Raw genomic sequence first — 5,440 nt, forward strand, 5'->3', positions numbered from 1 at the left:
TTAATGGTTACAGGAGACAAGTAGAGTAAATGTTTGACACTGTAATTGTGCAGTTAATGGCCTGTTAGTCATTGAAGATGTGAGTAGTGGGTGAGAGACATCCAGTTGAGTTCCTGCTTCAGTCACAGATTGGAGGATGGTTGCTTATGCAGGCACCTAAGGTCACCGCATCCACAGGGACGTGCTCAGGGTGAAGCCTGCTGCAGTTCAGATCAGCATGGCATCTCTCCTCAACCTTCTGCTTGCTGATGAGTCTAAGGTGGGGGGAAATTCATTTGATGATTAATAATAAATTTTGTGTAGATGAAGAACAACAAAACATTCTTGAATAGCAGTTTGTTTCATTATCAAGGAAGTTGTAATTTAATATTTCTCAAATTTTTAATTAGGAGTGCTAAACAATTTAAAATGCAAAACATTTATAAAGTTCATTGTCATCTAAATAGATGACATGATTTTCCATATTAAATTATTAATAATGTTCCTAAACATATTTCCTCAGTTTTTTGTACTTCCCATACAAGCCATTTTTTTACAGGTTTATTAAGCAATAATATTTAAATTATCAGCTTGTTTTTTCTGTGGGACCTCAGCCAATTGTTTAAACATTTTGGATTTTTATGTAAGGAAAATTATAAAGATATTTAATGTATTACTTTGTTTTTCAATTGATTTGTAGTCATAAATATTTAAATCCAAAACATCCAATTTTAAAATAAATTACATTTCAATTAAATCTGAATAGAAACCTTTTTTTTTTTTTTTTTGGCATCTGGCCAGTAATGGGATCCGAACCCTTGACCTTAGTGTTATTGTTATCAACACCACACCATGAGCTAACTGGCCAGTCCCAGAAACCATATTTGGACTGTAGATCACAGTGGCAAGGGTTCTGAATATTTTTGAGTTAATAAATTTCTGATTCTAGCCCTAGTGTGAATTACTGTCTTTAGGTAATCTGTTAATTTCAGGGCTGGCTGGTTAGCTCAGTTGGTTAGGGTGGGGTGTTATAACACCAGGCTCAATTGTTTGGATCCCCATACTGGCTAGCCGCCAAAAAAAAAAAGAAAAGATAATCTGTTAATGTCCTTATCCTCTAAAAGCAACTGGTTTACTAGTGGCATTTTTGAAATATGTTCAGTAGTTTGCTGTGATTAAATTTCTGTTGATATAATTCAGAATATAATATTGAATAATGGGGAGTTTGGAGAAGAGGCTTGTTGTAGAGAACTTAAAAAAAAGTAGTTTAAGGCACAAGTGGCTTGGTTATTTTTTCATATTCACTGTGCTTTAAGATTTTGGCTGCCTTTAAGAAATTAAACTGAGTTTTTTTATTTTGCCTTAATGTTGTCTTATGATTTACATTCTCTTGTGAAGTGTGTATAAATTCATGAACATGATAACTTGTATCTGGAAGGGATACTTATTTGAAATTTCCAAATTTCATTACATATCTAAAATCTTATAGTGAATTTGATATTTGAGATTTTATTGCTTGCATGATGATAGCACATAGAGGGGTTACTTTATTTTAATACCTTGTCTCTTAACTGATTTTTTCCCCCTAGTACTATAGTCTCATTACGTTTTTGTCAAAAGCAGAGTACAACGATAGTTACCAAACTGATTCTGTAAAAGCTAGTTCTTTAACACCAATATGATCTAAGTAAATTTCATTTAAAAGGTATCACTTGATGAAATGGTCCTATCAGAAAAATAGAATCATAACTTTAGCATTTTCTTACATTACAGATAAATTGCTGAATTCCTTGGAGTCTTAATTGATATTGCATACTACACAGAAGCTTCGAATTCCTCATGGTCTAAATGGGGAACTACAGGGAGGTTTTATCACCTTTTTGGTTACTAGATGATAACCTACATTTGTTATTACTTGCTGACTCTTTAATCTCAAGTCAGCATGTTCAGCTTGTTCCAGTCACCAGTCTGATTTGCTTACCTATTGGTCAAAGTATTTATTTTTAAATATGTTAGAACTTGTTATCACAGTGAAAGCAACAGTGATTAGTATTGAAATCTTAGTTTTGGTATTTCAAAGAAATGACTTTCTTTTCTAGATTTTTAAAACATGTAGCATTTTAAATTTAACAACTGTTTAGTTCAAGTTTTCATCTATTTTTATTTGCTTTTATAATAGCCTCTCCTCATTTTGGTAAACTGTAAAATAATTTTAAATAGTGTATTTGTAAATGTATGTAATTATAATGATGTAAAATACTGTTTGTGTACGTATGTGTGTTTGTGTATGCACACACATAAATGGCTTTGTGTAGCCAAGGATTTTTTTATCTGTATAAAACTTTTTGTATAAGGTTTGCTTTCGATAACAGTAATGTATAATAAAGCCATGTAAAGTTCTGTTATATTTTGATTAGAATATTTCTTTTAGTGTGTATAGAGATAATTAAAACAAAAAAAAAGGCAAACTCCCAGCGGACATGGGGAATTATTTTGAAGTCATTCATAGTGGGAGCATGGCTGGCTGACTGGCTATGAGTAGATTTGTTGGAGAAAACTGGTTGCCGTTGCCTGCCTTCATCCACCAGGTACCAGTAGTGAACTATGCCTCTGCTACAGGTGTCCTCACAGACAATATTAGGGCAGCACAAAAGACCTTTGGGTGAAGATTTGGAGAAAACAGGTGTAAGGATTGATAGCTTTGTCATTCCTCCCACTCCAGACTCATAGGACTGGTGGGTTATAATCTAGGCCCTCCTCTCCAGGAAGTGCCTTTTCCCATTGCCATTTCTCTCAGGGTGTCTAAAGGGCAAGCCCTAACTTGAAGGATTGCTTGGTAGATAACAGACTGGAATAATAAACTGTGGTTTTGTAGTGCTGGGGTTCTGTGCTATAAGGCTCATCCTCTTCTTTCTCTTTGAACCCCCAACACAGACTAGAGGTCTGACCCTCAGCCCTTCTCCAGGGCGTACTGTCACTCAGAAGATGCCACATACCACCAGATAAATGAGTTCATATGCATGTAAAGTGGTGACAGAGATGCTACTGTTTCAGAAGAAAACAACCTGGATTACCTAATACCTTCAGAACCTAAAGTGAAGCTAATAAATATCAAAAGAAAAAGATAAAGATTTTAGCAGTGTAATATAAGAATAAGAATTAATGAAACATATTTAAAGAATATAACAAATGGAGTAAAAATAGAGTAGATACAGCTGAAGAATGAATTAGTGAGTTGCAAAATCAAACAGAAACTCCCAGAAGGATGCCAAAAAAGAAAACAATAGGAAATATGAAAGCAGATGTAAGCAAGATGGAGGGCAGAAATAGATGTGCCAACATTCGGGTAATAAAAGAAAAAATTTAAACGGGACTGAAAGAGCCATAGAGTGCCAAAAGAGAGAGAAGGAAACATCGACATCTAGATACAGACTGAAATTTAAGAGTATAAAGATAATGATAAAAATCTAAAAGCTCTATTTACTCTATTTTAGATAGAGTAAATGTATAAAGAAACAAGAATCAGATTGACCTAAGTCTTTCTAAGCACCATACTGGCTGTAGGAAAACAATGTAATATTTTTTAAGTACTGGACTTCAAATTGTCATTCAAATGACAAAAACATTAAGATTTACCACTCAAAAATCCACATGAAAAATTTTTGTGAAAAAATACTCAACAGAAAACAAGTCCAGCAGATTACAAAAGCTGGAGGGATAACAGTGGTCACATGTCTTGGTAAAATGTATAGGGGGAGAAAGATTGAAAAAAAGCAAGTGTATCTATAATCTAGAATTAATAATTTGACAGTATCAACATGATGGAGAGTAGAAGGGATCAAAGATACATGAATGTTAAAGTTCTTGCCTTGTTAGAATGAAGATACAGATATAAAAATGTCAAACTTTTAAAACTGAAGTATGTATAAAAGTGTATAAAAGAAATAGCTCAGTAAATTTTCACAAAGTGAACACTTTTATAATACCATCCACGTCAAGAATCAGAACATTACCCAGGTCAAGAATCAGCCCTCCAGAGTGCCCCCCATCCTTTCTGTTCCTAGTTATAATCCTTCTCCCTCGAAGTAAACACTATTGCTGACATATTGCCATAGATTAGTTTTGCCTGATTTTTGAATTTTCAAATGGAATCATAACAGTGCATATACTTTTATTTGACTTCTTTTGCTCAGCAGTATGCAAGATTCATGTTGTGTTCAGTATAGCAAATAGTACGTTATTTCTCACTGCTGTATTCATTTCAGTTGAATGAATACAATTAATTTATCGTCATAGACATTTGTGTTCCAGTTTGGGGTATTACAAATAGTGTTGTTACACATGGTTTGATTAAAAAAAATGTGGTAAATATCTATAACATAAAATTTAGTATTTTAACCATATTTGGATGTACAGTTCAGTTGCATTAAGTATATTCACCTTGTGTGATCGTCACCACCAATCTGTCTCTGGATCTTTTTTATCTTCCCAAACTGAAACTCTACCCATTAAGCAGTAACTTCCCATTTCCCCCTTACTTCAGCCCCTGGCAACCTCTATTCTACAAGGGTGCTTCAAAAAGTTCATGGAAATATTTGTATTATCTTTTTATTTTTTCACAAACCTTTTGAAGTACCCTCATGTTTTCTGTCTCTATGAATTTGACTATTCTAGGTACCTCATATAAGTGGGATCACAATACAAGTATTTATTCTTTTGGGTCTGGCTTGTTTCACTTACCATAATATCTTCAAGGTTCATCCAAGTTGTAGAATGTGTCAGAATTTCCTATTTATTTATTTATTTATTTATATTATTTTTATTTTTAAAAGATGACCGGTAAGGGGATCCTAACCCGTGGCTTGGTGTTGCCAGCACCATGCTTAGCCAGTGAGCTAACCGGCCATCCCCACATAGGATCTGAACCCGTGGCCTTGGTGTTATCAGCACCACACTCTCCCGAGTGAGCCACAGGCTGGCCCTGAGAATTTTCTTTTTAAAGCTGAATAATATTTCATTGGATGTATCTACTGCATTTTATTTAACCATTCATCCTTCTGTGGACATTTGGGTTGTTTGCATCTTCAGACTACTGTGAATAATACGAACATGGTTGTACAAATGTTTATTTGAGTCCCTGCTTTGACTTCTGGGTATATACCCAGAAGTGGAATTACTGGATCATATGGTAATTCGGTGTTTAATTTTTTTACCATCCTAGCACCATTTAACATTCCCACTAGCAATGCACGAGGGTTCTAGTTTCTCCAAATCCTTGCCAACACTTAGTATTTTGGGTTTTCAGTTTTCTTTCTTTCTTCTTTTTAATAATAGCCATCCTAATGGGTGTGAGGTTGTGTATCATTGTGGTTTTGATTTGCATTCCTCTAATGATTAGTGATGTTGAGCATATTTTCATATGTCTATTGGCTAGCTGTATATCTTTGAAGAAATGTCTAAT

This window comes from Cynocephalus volans, chromosome 5 (assembly GCF_027409185.1).
Source record: "Cynocephalus volans isolate mCynVol1 chromosome 5, mCynVol1.pri, whole genome shotgun sequence".
NCBI classification, from domain to species: Eukaryota; Metazoa; Chordata; class Mammalia; order Dermoptera; family Cynocephalidae; genus Cynocephalus; species Cynocephalus volans.